Consider the following 17,033-nt stretch of genomic DNA (forward strand, 5'->3'; position numbering starts at 1 on the left):
CAGTTTCATTTATAATGTTTCCAGGTTTGAGACAGAAGAATGTTTCAGCTGCCAAACCTCATGGGACACATATATAATATTGCAAGGCAGTGATGTTACAACATTTACCGACTGTACACACTGAAATTCTTTCTAACCTAAAGAAACAAACCAACAACAATCTGCTCTGTGCCTCTGCCAGTCTCCTCTTCATCCATTCAGCTCATATTATAACTGATACTCCGCAGCAACAGTAGCCAGAAAAACACACAGAGAACAGAGGCTCTTAAAGGTTAGGCCACGTATAAGGACAGACATTGCCTTAATTATGTCCTCTGCCAATTCACATTCTTGGTCGGGAGCTCGGGCTGAGCTCCAGACGTAGACGCAGCGCTGGGAAACTGAGCGCGAGGAGAATCTCCTCTGAAAGGAACCAGACCATCCTTCAAAGAGGTCATTCTCCATGGAAGGATCCTCCGCTCAGGAACGGAGGGTAAGCGGAGCGTTTTGGGCCAAAAAGGAGGAAAAGGGGGGGAATGCTTAGTTGGTGACGAGAAGAGGTGCCAGCTCTGAAGTGTGACACTACTCTGAGCCCAGAGCTCGACCCCCTCTGGGCCTCTGGGTGCCAGGAATGCTCTCAGCTAGGAAGTGGCGCCAGGGAAAAGATTAAACACACACTGTGGCTGCAGGACTGCCAAGACTGTGTACGGCATTGTGTGTGTGTGTGTGTGTGTGTGTGCATGTGTGTGGGTGGTGGTGATCCATACGTCAGATACATATACACAGAAGAGAGTGTACATTGAAGCAGTGGAGGTGTAGTCATCACTATAAGGTGAGGAGAACAGGCTTCATGACGTTAAATTAAAAAGCATAGTCTGTATTAAAGTGCTGCCTTCAGGTGGTGTCGTGTTTAACATGTTCACGAGGAGCGTCCATATATACACCCGCTGTCTTGTAGTATTCATGACATCATAAGGGGAAATTTTCTAAAAGCTTAGAGTTCATGAAATGTGACGTGTTTGCTGATGTTCTAAAAAATGGTGGAGGCCATGAACGTTAATTTTTTAGTGAATGGTAAGTTAATACATTGTAATTTTAGTCACATCGAATTGTTCTTCATAACTTTATAATGTGTCAGAGGGAAATGTTGATATTCTAAACGGCCTCTTCTTTTTGTCCTCCGTCAACTGTATTTCCTGCATTACATAACCTGTTTGGTAGCTTGCTAAATAATGGGCCTCGGTGGCTTCTAGACGCTGACAGTAGCATCCATGTTGCCGTTGCCTAGCAGCAGTGCTCTCACAACTTCACCACTTGAATGCCGAGGGTATTGTGTACACAGCTTCCCATGTGGTAACCACGAGCTCACAAGTTCAATTTGAAGGGATCGCTGTTACTAGGAATGAACCGATTTATCGACTGAACATTGGTATCAGCCGCTGTTGTTGACTGTCATCTGTTTATCACTAGGTAATGATGGCAGTAGCCAATGTTTTTTTGTTGAATCCCATAGATTTTGCTCAGGCTAAACAGCAGGGCTTGAGGCTATCAGCATCCCATCATCTGAATGAACAGAGATCTTCCCAAAGACGCCTTCGGGACGAAAGGACGCAGTAAACTCACGATTGACACTTCGGGGGATGCACCCTAGTGTCTCCCTGATAATGCTACATTATGAACAACAAATCCGTGTTGACATCAGCAGGAGGAGAGCAGTTAGCGTTAGCATTTAGCCGCCGATGGCTTGAACTTACAGTTTACAGAGATTGCACTGAATTACATGATGATGTGTTCAAGTTCTGTTTGGTAAAAACGTCTATTGGAAGGTAAATTTAGTTATTGGTGAGAAACTTGAATAAATTAATCTGTTTGAAGGAGAAACGTGTTGATGTTTTCAGCAACATAAAACAAATACTAGAGAGGAATCATGAACTATTACATGAAATGTGAAAAGTTATATTAAAGGTTGTTTCGTAAATTTTTATGATTGAATTTGTGCTCATTCAAAGATTGTGTAATAAAGGACTCAAACAACTTATTTTTAACAATGAAGATTTCTTTGTTTCCTTTGCACAAAATGGGGAATAAATAACAACAAAAACTAGACAAAAAACATCACCAAAAAACATGGGCTATCACTGCTATCGGCCAAATTCTTATTTCAAACACTGAATCGGTATCTTCCCAGAATTTCACAGTCAGTGCATCCCTACTGTTACCTCAAGTCTCCCTGATTTTAGTGAGTTTTGTGCTTTTAAATCAAATGATTCATCAAAACTTGATCAACAATGTGTCAACTACACAACAACAAAGCTGTTTTCAAGGCTTTTGGGTCGACCACCTTTCTAAACTCAGATCTTTCAGCATATAAACAAAATACTCTAAATGTTATCGCTCATTTTCTTAATATCAGAGCTGCTGAGCCAAGAAATCCTACCAGACATCTCCGATAATAAACCGAGTTATGTAAACAAGCTGACTCATAATGATTTACAGAGAGGAGTCTCTCAGAGACGCACAGAGGCCATGTTTGACTGTAGGTTGAGGCCTCCACACAAAGAACATAAATTATCAGCCAGGAGGTCGGGGAGGGGAGGTGTACAGCTTTTTATCTCTGAAATATTAATGAAACCCAGTTTCAACCGTCAGGAGAATTATGAACGACAAATACTCCACTGACACAATGTTATGTGAACACAGAGAGGCTTTAGGATGGAGTGCTTGCTATAAATAAACATATAATCAAAGCAGGATATATTGATTTCTGTTTAACGCCCAGTGGGGATCTTAGTGGCTGGGATAATAAACTGCTGAGAGAGACAGAGAGCGAGAGAACAAATCGGGGAGACTGGCCTAATTAGACCACAAAGTTGCCATCAAATCTCCCAGTTGAATCCCAGAAAATGTCAACAAAGTCATGGTGGATAAAGATCAGACGGACTGTGTGACCAAATTACTGCGAGGACAGAGACATCACCCACAACAGCACCGCAAGAAAGCCCGAGCCTCTCTCCCAGAGACTCCTCTGTGACAGTTTATCAGTTATTTATGCTCTCCTCTCTCAGTTTTTAGTCTTTTTTACTGTTTGTGTGAGGAGAAAAAGAAACTAAATGGACAACACGCTGCAAAAGCAAGCTTTTAAAGGATACAGCGAATGAAGGCTTCACCTTCACAGGACTGAAGGTCAGTGGGCTGAACCTGCTCCTCCTCTACAGATAAGTCTGCAGAAGATTTAATACAGAATCTGTGTGGTTTTCTGCTGCCAGCCTCCGGGGGTGGGCAGTAATGCATTACAAGTAACACACATGAGTGAATAAGTCTATTTCATAAGGAACATGTACATTTTAAGTTTCTTTTTTTAAGCCGCACTTCCTCTCTTTACTCGAGTATATTTTTGAGCCAGGTATTTACCTTTTACTTCATTACATTTGCCATATTTGTGTTTGTTACACTCAGTCTGCTCTAATGCAGGGACTGAGTACGGGGGGGGGGGGGGGGGGGGGTGTATGAGGAGCAAGCCTACTGCAGATGTCAAGTTTCCAGCTGGCTGGAAGAAAAAGAAGCACCACCTGTCTTTTGATTGCAATGCGATGATGACGGAGCAAAACCCAGAACAAGAGGCAGCTGCCAGTGACAATATGACCGCACTTTTTATACCAGTATTCTGTGGTGTAGTTGTAGTTGATCAGGTGGGTGTACTACTAGGTAGATGGGTAGGTTACCGAGGAGGTAGTGGATATAAGTTACTGTTCTATTTATTCCAATGCCTTTTTGCCTAATAAGTGGGTATCCTGTAAACGGCCAGAAAAAAGGCTGGGTACACCCCATATACCTGCACATACGGTCCACTACACCTCTGCCCATATTTAAAAAAGCTAACAGTTGTGAAGCACATGCTGCGCCTCCTGAAAAACATGGAGATCTCCACTTTTAAAAACACCTTTTCTAACTTCTGCAAGCACACACTAAGTTGCACAAACTGTAAGTAAAGATGTAGTTAGCTAGCTAATGTTAGCAGTGTTCCCTGATATGCATCGGCGGATGAAAATAGATTATGAATTCAACACCTGCAGATATGGGTGCTCTGAATTGACTGGCCAACGATTGTTACTGGCAGACTCTTGCTCTAAATAAATTGAAGGCCGATCAGTAGAGCTGATCAGATGATGCAAAACATGTGACACAATTTCTCTTCATGCCACTAAAATGGTTCCACTGGTCACTGTCACATTCATAGTTTACTGCGAAATGACCATATTTGAACAAGAGGTTGGAGCTATGGATGAGTGAGGGGTGGATCAGACTCTTATTCTGTGGCGACGCCTCGCACACAGCTAATCACTTAAGCAGCCCCACCCTTAAACATGCAGAACTTTGGGCCTTAGTAAAATGTAAATGAGTGAGTTATATACACTTGTCATGAAGGGGGAAATTAGCTACAGAGACCAAAACCATTTTTTGTACCAGGCTGTTAACAGGTTTATTTATGCTGTGAAGTTGGGCATTTTAACATTGAGGTCTACGGGGATTTACTCGCTCTTGGAGCCAGCCTCAAGTGGCCATTCGATGAACTGCAGCTTTTGCCACCTCATTTTTGAGTGTCGGAGGTTGCCGCTTGCTCTGCAACTCTTTTTAACTTTTACTTCAGTAGGTTTCTCAAATGGTAATCCCATTTTCTATGGGAGTAATTGGACTTTTACCTGAGTATAGATTTTTAGTACTCTACTCACCACTGCGGGAGATACACTATTAGAGTACGACAGTCGACTTCATCAACAAAAACAGAAAGCTGCATTCAGAAGATCAAGAAAGCGGTTGTAAAAACGGAGAAAATTTAATCCATGACACCCAGCGCACGAGTTGTGACATAAACAAGCAATGCACCAGGCTAATGGTGAATATACAGTAAATCTCCATCATAGTGTGTCTTGCTCAGAGGAACTTCAGCAGAGCAGCTGCTCACAAACACATGACCTCCAAACCTTTCTGCTCCGCCTCCTAATGTGCAGGTTAAACACTGAGCCAATGAAAACACCCTCTAGTTATGGCGGGGAGGGGAAACCCATTACAGACACTATAAAAATACCATTTATCATCATGACAGTGGAAAGACGATAAATAATCGCACTCAAGCAGCTCTCTAAAGCAGCCATTCATCACATGTCTAATGCTTCCACGTAGAGAACGCCACAATCAAACAAAGCTGCGTTAATTCTATGATCCACAGCGGCCGATACTCCCTCAGAGGCCGCTGTGTGTTTCTGTGCAGAAGTGTGTCATGATGAGGGGGAACCTCCGGGTAAGAAGGTAATGAGGTTGAGCAGAGCCTGTCTTAGCTGTTCAGCATCAGTACGCTACAGTATGTGCAGCACGCACTGAGTACTGACTACATCAAAGAGCGCAAAGCCGCGGTCCCATTTCCAAGATCAATAGGGAGATCATAAATTAAAAATCACTTTGGAGGGAAAAGGCTTGTGGATGTCTTTGCAGTTCACAGCCTCGCTCCAACCAGCGAGCCGCTCTGCAAACTTACAAGCTTTTAATGAGTTTATGATTCGGAAATGAGGATGCAGAGTGTTACTTTGTGTTTGGTTGTTTGTTTCAGGATCAGATCAGTGAGATCGGGGATCATATTTATCAAACTTCATAGAATTACACTTAAAAACGTACTAAAGAGACGACTTAAGGGAAAAAATGTTTCGCTGAAAGGGAATAATAATAAGACAAGGATAAGACACATTTATCAAGAGACACACTCCTACTTACAGCAAAGCGTAAGAGTAAGAGCTGTCAGGTGATCATATGATTCATCACATGCTCAGATCAGGAATAACAAATCAAAGATGGTAACTGAACCTATATCTGCCACATTGATCCTTTTTTATGTTACTCAGCAAAAACATGTGCAATTTAATTTTCTTTAGAAGTTCATTTTCTCTGTGCGAAATCCTTAAAATCTTCAGTAGCACTGAATATGTGACATTAATAATAATGTAACACAGAGTACGATACTGTGAGAGTTGAAGGGAGGGCGGAGGGAGAGACATGAGACGAAGATGCTGTGTGAGGTGAAAGGGACAGGTGCTCATGGAAGCAATTAAGGCACTTAAAAACCCTCAGTGCCTGATTGTCGCAATTTGCGTCAAACCTCATACACCTCCTGTGAGTTACAACTCTGTCAAATCTGAACACACGGATGGGGGACACACTTTTTTAGATAACACAGGATATCTTTATTTTTGTCTGATGTCCTGTACAAATAAACATCCATAGATCTGCTTGGAAATCATAGAAAAAAGCTGCAACTTGCCGGAGAATCATCATGTTTTTTAAACTTTATAGTTGTTAATTTTTCAATTATTCAGTGAACTTAAAGTATTCAATTCAATTAATTAAGGACCACTGCCTTCAGTTTACAACTTTTGATACATGTCTTCAGACCAGCTGACTAAATAACACCTAATTTCTCTTACAGTCTGTCCATTTATCCCAGCGCTGCACATGTTGACCTTGCTTTAGTATAATATAGTTTGGTAGGAATTTAGATCCACTGTCCTGGACTTGGAGGGTCAAGTTTCAGCCAGGTCCTAGTAATTGCCCTTTTACATGCCAGCATAAGGATTTCAAACACATAACTCTCCTTTTTATTGATAGTGTCCTCAGGTATTAATCCCAAGCACACAATCCATGAGTCCCTTCGGATCTTGTAACCCAAAACTCTCAAGAACTCTCTCTCGGGAATCATGTGGTGATACAAATAATAACAACATATAATTAGGAGTAATTGGTACCGCAATGACAATTGAAGGCAGCAATGATGTACTGAAAGTGAAGGCAAATATAATGCAGCGTAAAAAGCCGTCCTGTCACACACTGAAATCAAAACCTCCTCATACTGAAACACAGTCCACTCTGAAACCAGAGGAACAGCTGTCCCGCCTCTGCAGTGGGTATTAACAGTACCAAACACTGTTAACGAGCTAATACAGTGTGAAACCACCGTCAGAAGTGTCATATTTGCATATTGCTGATAAACACCAGACCACTGAGTCCACACAAGGTCACTGAGAGACGACTCCACCACACCACACACCACACACACACCACCAAAACAAACCACAGAGCCGTGACCTGGGAGTTCAGGCCCTGTGGGGCCAACAACAGGACACAGTTTAATTTAATTACAATTAAATACTCTGCCCTTGGAACAGCCTGAGAATCACACACATTAATTAATGCTGCTCCGCTGCTGTATGTGAGTGTGTGTGAGAGAGAGAGAGACCCTGACTAATGTATTACATTTAACTTCTTCTTTCCCTCCACAGTCAGAGATCAGCGGCTCAGTTGTGTCGTCACCTCGACATGTTTATGGCCAGTTTGAGACTAAACCTTACAGGTGCTGGGCACTGTCGACATGGGGCCTACTGAACTGTAAATCTGGTCGAGAGTGAGAACAGATGGGGCTGAAACACACTCCAGACAACTGGAGCCACAACTGTTCAAACACACACAATGTAACTGGAAACAAAAGGAAGGTGTAGCTCGTGTTATTTCTGTGAGAAACAGACTATTTACATTCAGAAAAATACCTAAATATGATTACAAACTGACTCATGTAACTGGGATGGTGTATTAGGGCCATCGTAGGTATAAAGAAAAACAAATCTGAGCTAATAAGCTTAGTAAAACTCAAAATTTCTAAGATTAAAGTTGTAAATTTACTGAGAAACACTATCTCTGAGATTATAAAGCCATAAATGTGCGATGACGTAGTAAAAAGTGCAACACAGTCCACACAGGGAGGAAGTCGTGGTGAATAAACAGGTCAGGCACAGGTCTTTTACCCAGGAGACTGGGGTTCATGTCATGATTGAGTCCGTGTTGGCTTATTACTTTTACACTTAAACCCCTTTCCCATTGCACAAAATCTCCACACTAACATCTGGCTTTTAATGGGAAAGTTACAGTCTAGATTCACTCCTGGGGCAGATTATTCTGCAGTAGTCACAGCTATTTATCGGCTCCAGGTCCAGCCGGCAGTGATGGAAATACAACACCCAGGTGGACACGCTAATTTTTGAACGTTTTGCTGAATCTGACACACCAGAAAAAAAAAGGCATACTCAGACTTTATGGGCAATGGGAAAGGAGTCTATTTCCTGTTTTTAGTAAGTTTTCCCACATTTAAAAACCTACATATACGTGCTAATTTTGCTGGTAAAAGAGTATTAGTTGACTAATTATTTTCAGATCTAGGGTGTATGAAGCTGCTGAATTCAAACTGTGTAAACCTTTTTTTAACAACTACAGGACGTCTTGATTAGATGTTCAAACCATCATCATTTAACATCTCTTAGGCTGGCTGGGTATGAGGTTGATCCAGCCTTGCTCAGTGAAACGATGTGGTTCCTTGACAAAAGAAAATACTATTTTCCAAAGGTTTTTTTTCACATAAATTTGTTTAAAAAAATGTACTGCCTTCTTCCACCTAAAAAATATAGTTCGTCTCCGCCCATCACTCTCCCCCTCTTCTGCTGAAACCCTCATCCATGCCTTCATCACATCCAGAATTGACTACTGTAACAGCATTCTTTATGGGCGCATTCACACCAGGATAGTCAGTGGGACTCGATTCGATTGGGGGGGTGAATGCTGAAAAATTTCACACCTTCATTTGGTTCGGTTCATTTTCACACTGCACTTTTTAAAGCGGACCAAACCGCCTGGATAATGTCACACAGTTACAAAAGCTGCTCGTTTGGGGCTGGTATTGACTGAAACGACCACTGACCAGGAAGAAAAAAAAGCATGAGGAAGAAGAAAACCCGGCTCATCGATTGGCCAGGACCAAAAATGGAAATCCATTGTGGGTAGCCACGAGCAACTGTGATATATAGTCCTCTGACCATATATAAATAAGCGGCTGCACCTCCTCACTACTCCACGTCTGCCCATGAGACATTTTCCAACTTTTTCTTTTTTTACCTCTGCTTCTCCTGGTTTGCGCTGTTGGCTTTGTCTTTTTTTCTACCCAAAATGCACTGCGTTCTACGTCACTTCCTCTGTTTGTTTCACTGGACAGTCCATTTGCATTTCCCACTGTAAGCGAACCACAACAGGGTTCACTTGCAAGTGAACTGACACCATGAGTTTTCAAGTGGACCAGGGTCTGCTCATTTGGTCCACCCCAGAGTTCAAATGAGTGTTCACATCACTCCAAACGAACTGAACTATCTGTGGAAGTGGACCAGGGTTTGTTTAAAGCGGACCCAATAGCGCCAATGTGAATGCGTCCTGAGGTACACCATGCAAAGTCCAAACTCCAGTACATCCAATCACACCACCCCTATCCTTGACAAGCTCCGCTGGCTTCCTGTCCCACAACACATCCAATTCAAAGTCCTTCTCCTCACTTATAAAGCCCTCCATAACAAGGCCCCCCTCCTACTTCACTGACCTACTCCACTGCCACACTCCTTCCCACAAGCCTACGCACCTTTGATGCCAACCTTCTGACACCACCACTAAGGACCAAACACCAAACCTCTGGTGACAGAGCCTTCTCCAACGCTGCCCCCTCCCTCTGGAACTCTCTCCCCAAACACATTTGAGACTACACCGACCTCGGCAATTCAAATGAACTCATCTCTCAAAATGTCTTTTAATGTGTGAATGATGTGTGTATTTTACTGTAGTCTATTGTATGATTGCATTTATCTACTGTAAAGTGTCTTTGAGTGCCATGGAAAGCGCTCTGTATTTTAGTTTGTACCTGCAATGGCCCTAACAGTCTGTCCTATATAATCTCATCATATAAGTCACTTGAAAGAGTATTTTCCTCTGCTGCTTTGGGTCTTATTAACATCATGGGAAGGAACTTTTTTATTTCCTTCCACCTGATTGTGAACATGCAGGAACAGAAAGCACCCAGCAGGACAACAGGCTTAATCCTCACCTTCTTAACCAGTCAGCCAGCTGAGGTTCAATTAACACTCCAGCAAAGACGAAAGAAAAAACGCAGACACTAATAAGGGCTGATGTGGGTTAAAGACCAAGGAAGCAGAAGTTTATCACGATGCTGGAGCTGTGTGGCTCAGCGCTCTGGCAGTGTTTAAAATACTCTCCTATCTGTTAGATCAAGCTTATCACATGCCTCCTTCATTAAAACTAAAGTGCACTTCGTTTGGTGTTGATTTAATTTAAAAGCAGGAATCTCAAGTCGCGGTGATCAAAAGGGAAGCAGTAAAATGCGGCTAGGGGTGGAGGGGTGGGGGGGCGGCCTGCTTGAATTAACCAGGGCTGAAAGGTGAAACACACTCAACTGCAGCTTGAATGGACACCGATGACTGGTTGGGGGTGGAGGCTAAGCACTGCAAAGGGAGGGACAGGGTTTTCATCTCATTACCACTATACCCCACCCCACCCCTTTTCCCCTCTTCCTGACCCCCCACTAGACAAGCAACGGCTGAAAATGACACCCCCCCCCACCACCAGCACCACCACCACCACGCTCTGCATAAAACACTTTAACGACTCCCACCAGGCCTTCATCTACCTACAGCAGCACCATCAGGAATCAAGACCCAGGTTCAATATGCTTTTAAAAAACACTGAGGTCATAAATCCAAATTGCTAAAGACCTACATACTACAGACAGTTTTCAATATTTTTAAAACATTTTCTAAAGACTATTAAAAATAAATATACAAATAAATACATAATAATTCCCATTTTATTTTTTTTTCTTGTCCACAGGTCTGCAGGTGTATAATTCTAGCAGGTGGAGAATACCAGCTCACTTAAAACGTATTCATTTTTTTTTTTTTTTTTTTCTAAGATATTTAAAAACCAAAAGTTAGTGGTCAGGTGTAATTTCTTATGATGGGCAGGCTTACAGATATCATATGTAACATTTCCACAGTAAAACTTCTTGAAAACTACCAGACTTGTGTTATATTTTGTTGAGGTGTGTACTTACATTACCCCAAATCTTTTCAACTATGTTCAAACCCACAGAAATTTTCAATGTAACTGCCCGTTTCCTTTGTTCGTCGAGAGTGATGAAGTAAGTTGGCAAACGTGACTAAACTTGACGTAAAAAAAACCTTAAAGACATGTCCTCATCTGTGAACATAATGTCTTGACCATGATGCCTGAGTCAAGTCAGATAGACTTTCATCTACAGTGGTTATTGTTTAACAGTGAAGACAACAACTCCCATGATTCCACGCTACTTCACCGTGTCATCAAAGCCCGTCTTTCGTTGTTGTTTTGATTGACAGACCCGCAGCGGCAGAAATTACATATATTGAGTTTAACTTGTCATTACATTTTATTGGATATGTTTATGTATACGCCCCCGAGTTCAAGATAAATCATCAAAATATTCTAATATATAACTGGAAGAGAAAAAAAGTGCTACATCAACTATTAATATAATTTAAACCTGAAAAATACATTTTCTTATGGGGATGCATTATATATGAATGCACCCACCCAGTGTTTGCATGCTTTGTACTCTGTGTATCATGGTGCATTGAGATTTATTACCAACAGTAAGCCACTAACTCATCTCTGTACCCTGTATGCCTGCGTTGGTTGATCTTTCATTACAATTTTGTAGACTTTCTCATTGGCATTCTTTTGTTCACAAAGCTATTTCTGGCCTACTTCCAGCATAGTTATGTGTGTACATTAAGCAAGAAATTGAAAATGGCTGCTCTCCATTGACAAAACACGTTTTTATTGTCTGTACCAAGGGTACGCAGAGTCTGGCAAGCGAGCACTCATGCATGCAGCTCTTTATATGTGGAATCTTCTGCAGAAGGCATAAAGTTATGCTCATCGGTTCCTCTTGGTCATGTCAAAGCACTGTTGCAGGATTTTGGACACAATCCTCTATATGCCAATGTCACGATGTGTCTTAGCTGGTCTTTGTAATCATGTGTAGTTGCTGTTTTTGCGTTTTTATGGGTCATATCTAGTATATTTTAACATTCTTTTTGGCTTTTCTTTGTAGTAATCTTATTTTATGCTTGTTTTAGAGCTTTACATTTTTAATCTGTATTTTTGTCTGTAACTTATGTTACTGCCTGTCTTGGCCAGGACAGTCTAGAAAAAGAGATTTTTAACCTCAAGAGGTTTTTCTGGTTAAATAAAGGTTACATTTAAAAAGATAATTAATTATTTCACTGTGTCTTTAAAGTGCACACAAATATAAACCATCCACTTTTTTCCCATATAATCTAAACAGCAGTACTATAATGGCTAGCTTTAGAAGCTGAGGCAGATGTGAAATTAGCAGCCTGGAGGGTAAAACATGCCATGAGGGCTGAGACGACTTTAAAGCTTCTTTAATCACCAAAAACATTCTTGAACAACCTCCGCTCCGGGGAAATTTCAGAGCACAATGACAGCAGACTGAGGCGGACTGGAGCTTTATTTGGGATAAAAGCTCCTCACCTCCACCAGTCTGAGAACTTTAATTGTTGGTTTAATTGTTTGGGGAAAAAAAGGTGGTAACACATCTGAACACCGACAGCTCGTGTACTACAGGAAACCTACTTGTAAATCTCACTCTCAAAGGAGGGAGTGGACGGCGTGCTCGAACTCCTACGCTGCAGATCTGCTGTTATCTGTTTCTGAGCGATTGTTACAACAAAAATTACACTCAGCATCGTAATTCCACGGTTTGTTTGTGTGAGGTCTAAATGGGTTAAATAAATATTCATACGTCTCTGACCTTGTTTCTGAAATGATTAAAAAAAATCTAACAGTGCTGTAACTGTTACTTTATCTTCTTCTGCGGAGCATTTACGCTTAAGTAGTTAGAAAAAAAGCCAAAAGATCAGCTGTAGTGATAACCACAACACAACAGCACCCATTTCCTTACAGTGCATGTGAAGTCAATAATGAAAACTGCTGCTGTAGCTCAATGTCAGCCCAAGGATTTCAATCCAGAGGAGTCAGAGCAAAGCCACAATCCCTCTCCTGACTCCTCCATTCACGAGGAAAGCTGACTACGGCAGAGAGAGGCCATTCGTACTCATTTGTGGACCCCGCCACAGCATCCCCTGATGACACTTTACTGCTGTATCTGAAAACCCAGAGAAGGGGACATTCCTCAGATTCTTCCTCTTTAGAGAAGCGGCTTTAGAGCCACAGAAAAGGACCAGAACTCCTCCAATCAGAACATTTGCATATCAAAGGAAAACTGCTGTCAGCGCAATAGTAAAGAGACATTAGCATGCGGAGACGTGACCGAGCAGAGGCCGTTATTCAAACAGACCAATAGCCATTTGATAGATATTGGATACTTAGCATCCAGCAGCACAATAACGACTTTGTCATTTATTAAAAAGCTTTAAAGAAACGGAGCAGGCAGCAACTCAAAGTCATTTTCCTGGTTTGATACCAACATTAAAAAACGTGCTATTACATTAACTTATCCTGACAGTTTAAAGTGTGAATGCTGTCACAAGTAAATTATTTTGCGAAAAACAAACATTCAAATGTGTTGAAAGTGAAAAAAAACTAAAAAAAAAGGATCCACCTGCTTCTATAAATGAACAGTATAAATAGTCACTCTCCTCCACTGAGTGCCACCAAACTGTGAAAGCACAATCGTACCACCGTGGCAGCTCACGAGGAAACCATCTGTTTCGTTAGCCTGACTCTTCCTGTCAGTATCAATATAAATCAGCTGGTGATGAAACATCTCAAACCCCTGCACGTTATGGTTCACCACCTCTACCAGTCACACCTCTCACCCTCTTGTCTAACAGCCTAATGTTGACAGTTTGCACGGCAGCATATGAAACCAGGTCACTGTGAAATCTCGGTCTGCTTCAATACTAAATGAGCGCAATGTAGCGTAAAGGTAACGGCCTATTAGAGAAACATAATCTGTCACCTTCACACTGTGAGAAGCACGTACTTGTAGTGATTTCTGTTCTCCGGTGGAGGTCTGGAATTATTTTTTACAGCAGCCTATTGTGCTGGACCAGTGGTTCCCAAACAGCCCTGTCAGATGAACTCAAGTACCCCTTCATCAACACCACCCGGCATGTTGTGTTTAATTGAAGTCATTTTAAGCTGGATGTTGTTAAACACTATTAATCAAGTAAAAGTAGATATTGTTACAAATATATTTTCATACAACTGAGCTGTCAGTGTTTGCATTTGCACTGCAGTCAGAGTGGCTAGGATGGATGCTTCAATCAAATCCATACTGTTAGTTATTTAACATCTACTTCAGTAAACTACTGCCACTATTTATCCATTACTTTGAACTAAGGCTGTTAAGGTTCTTGTATTCGAACCAAAGTGTAGGGCACCGGAGTCACAGTCCAGTGCATGCAGAATACACAGTATGTAGAGTAATTCTGAACCAAATTTCACTAGCACAAGTTCTGCCTGGAAACTTTTATGGTGGATTCGGTAACCAAACAGAAAGATGTGCCTAAACCCAATTGGTCCAACTTTGGCTGGTGGGTGGTGCTTGGTTTTGGCTCGACTGTCACTAACTTCTCATTTTACAGCTAAACAGTACACTAAAATATGTTTCTGAAGATATTTAAGACAAGAAGTAGGCAGTGCAGGGCGCTGCCTAGTTTGACAGTACAATCTGAGTTTCATGTTGTGATGGACGGACCTCTTTTGCATGAAGTTAAGGTCGAGTCAGATACGGGAAATTGTCAGTCAACTTGTCATGTTGTTTCAAGCATCTAACATGCAGCCGGATCTCCTGCTCTCCATAAAAAATGAATAGGATCCATCAGCTTCACATATGTCAGTGGATCCAGTGTATCTTCACCATTAGCCGTACGCTGTTCGCAACATATGCTGAGGTTAGCCCTTCAAAGGGAATTGGCAATGCGAGTCAGTCACACTATGGGGAATGCAAATGAAATGCTGAAGCTGGAAGACCTGCCAGCAGGTTCCATGTCAGCTGCAACAGCAACAGGGAAAGTGTTGTCAATGGAATTGGAATAAATGTGAATAAAAACACATCAAACACGCAAATTTAACGGCATCACCCACATGTGCCGATCACCTGGATGATTAACTATCTAAATTAACTGAAAAACTCCTAATGCACTCTTTTAGTTTTATAGCCTGTTGTGTCCTGTTGCCTTTTAGTTAAGCGTTTGTTTAGTGTTCGTACAGTGTAATACACAAGTGTTTAAAATCCTCCTTTTATTTCTAATGAGAATCGTTAGCCAAAGTTGCCAGTGGGTAAACTGTTACCTCAGCTCCCAGCAGGAAGATTTTGTCTGACTTTGTCTGTTCAAAATGAACGTATCCATATGCATTTTATTCTTTTTTTGTTTTTTTTGATGTACTGAATTTGCACCAAACCGTGACTCCTAAACCACATAAAGAACAGAATTGTGCATTTTATGTACCGTTATAGCCCTTTTTTTTTTAACCATTTCAACCATTATCTATGACGAACTGTTTATCCAGTATTTTTGAGGCTTCTAACCATTTATACGTTGCTTTTAGCCAACTGTTTTCTCTTTCTTTTCATGCCCTCAGTCACAACAACTATTGTTTCAGAAGTTATAACAATATGTGGATATGTTTTTTTTAATCATATCAGAAATTCTCTGTTTTTCAAATTAGATGGAGCTCCTCTACAATCTCTCCACACACCCCCTGGCAACTGCAGAAACCCCCTGAGGTCTCAGTGCCGCTGGTTGGGAATCACTATACGAGAGCCTCATCATATGTGCTCAGTCAGTGATTCACTGAAGAGGGGATTTTAAAAAGTGCCTGCATCAGACTGTACAGTAAATAGGATAATTCACGGATGAATAGCAGGCCTGGTGGAACTGTCGTGAAGATGGCAGCACTGGGGAAAACAAGTGGACACAAAGACAGACGGAGGGGGGGGGGCAGCCCCAGACAGAGCCTACTCCCATTGTCTGCTGGGATGGGGAGGACAATGCAGGACAACGCCGAGATATATGCAAGCACCACAAGGCCTCACCCCAGCGATGCACCAGCCCTAATCCCAAACACGATTTCCCCTCCTAACACATAGATGATGTCATCCTCCCCCCTCCTCACCCGCACCCTCACCCTCACCCCACCTCAGCTCCTCCGGACCTTGGATGCGACCAAGCGTGGAGGCCCGCAGGAGGATGTTGTGTTGCGGAAAGAAATCGGATACCCTCTGAGTGCATCTGTGTCACAAATCAAAGAGCTTGAAGACGACACTATCGTATCACTGTGAGCTTTAAACTCTCTAATGCCTTCAAAACAGGGGGCCTCTGACACCTGTCACATGCTACACTACACTTTATCCTTCATATGGAAAGTTTTAATCTGCAGTCAGGCGTCCGCTGACTTGCTGCATGTCCTGTAAAAATGCCTGCAGAGTGAAAGCGGCCGGCAGGACAGGTCAGTGTGTCCCGGAGCATTACAGGTCCAAAGAAAGCCCTACATGCTTCACTGGAAAGAGGGAGAGGGGGACAGTTGCTCTTTAGAACTTTTATGTGCCTCCCCTCCCCCCCATCTTCACTCCACAAAAGGGACCTTACCCCTCGTCCCCACCCACAAGGAATTTCTCAGGCATTGCTAGGTTCACCATGACAACTGGGTGCTTAACAAAGCATTTCTCTTAGGCATTCTTCCTTTCACAGGGGAGCGAGGGGGGGACAACAGTCAAAGGAGGGAGAGACAGAGAGAGGGGGGGAGCTTGAAATGATGGGAGGGAACAGTGGAGGTTGCAGGGGTGAGAGCTATAGACCCGGGTAGATAGGAGAAAAATGGGGAATGGTGACAGGCAAACAAAAAGAGGGAAAGAGAAACAGGATCAAGGTGATAGGTGATGTTAAAGGGAGGAAAAAGGAGTGAAACAGTGCTACAAACATTCCAGGCAAGCCTGCAAGTGTGACTAACGCCATCCAGGGAGGCAGGAAGAATGAAAGGAGCGCATTACGGATGACTCCGGTCGCACTAAACAACAGGAAAACATTCGCAAGCTGTGACTTTGAATCCTATGAATCAGCCATACGGAGAGCAGAAATTCATCAACCATAAAGAAC

General features: G+C 42.3%; 3 protein-coding genes across 7 annotated transcripts in view; 2 read left to right on the top strand and 1 right to left on the bottom strand.

The window, feature by feature from the left end:
• The window catches only part of celsr2 (cadherin, EGF LAG seven-pass G-type receptor 2), a 95,107-nt gene that overhangs the window by 67,877 nt on the left and 10,197 nt on the right, over positions 1-17,033 (bottom strand). The window lies entirely within an intron of this gene.
• Positions 3,462-17,033, top strand: part of sdhb (succinate dehydrogenase complex, subunit B, iron sulfur (Ip)) — a 197,114-nt gene continuing 183,542 nt past the window's right edge. The window contains exon 1 of the mRNA XM_050037524.1: positions 3,462-3,465. The gene's annotated coding sequence lies outside the window, so the exon portion shown is untranslated. The remainder of the gene's footprint in view (positions 3,466-17,033) is intronic.
• LOC126385677 (MICOS complex subunit Mic10-like) overlaps positions 3,462-17,033 on the top strand; it is a 51,956-nt gene continuing 38,384 nt past the window's right edge. For all 3 annotated transcript variants that reach the window (XM_050037540.1, XM_050037539.1, XM_050037538.1), the window contains exon 1: positions 3,462-3,465. The gene's annotated coding sequence lies outside the window, so the exon portion shown is untranslated. The remainder of the gene's footprint in view (positions 3,466-17,033) is intronic.

This window comes from Epinephelus moara, chromosome 24 (assembly GCF_006386435.1).
Source record: "Epinephelus moara isolate mb chromosome 24, YSFRI_EMoa_1.0, whole genome shotgun sequence".
Taxonomy (NCBI): domain Eukaryota; kingdom Metazoa; phylum Chordata; class Actinopteri; order Perciformes; family Serranidae; genus Epinephelus; species Epinephelus moara.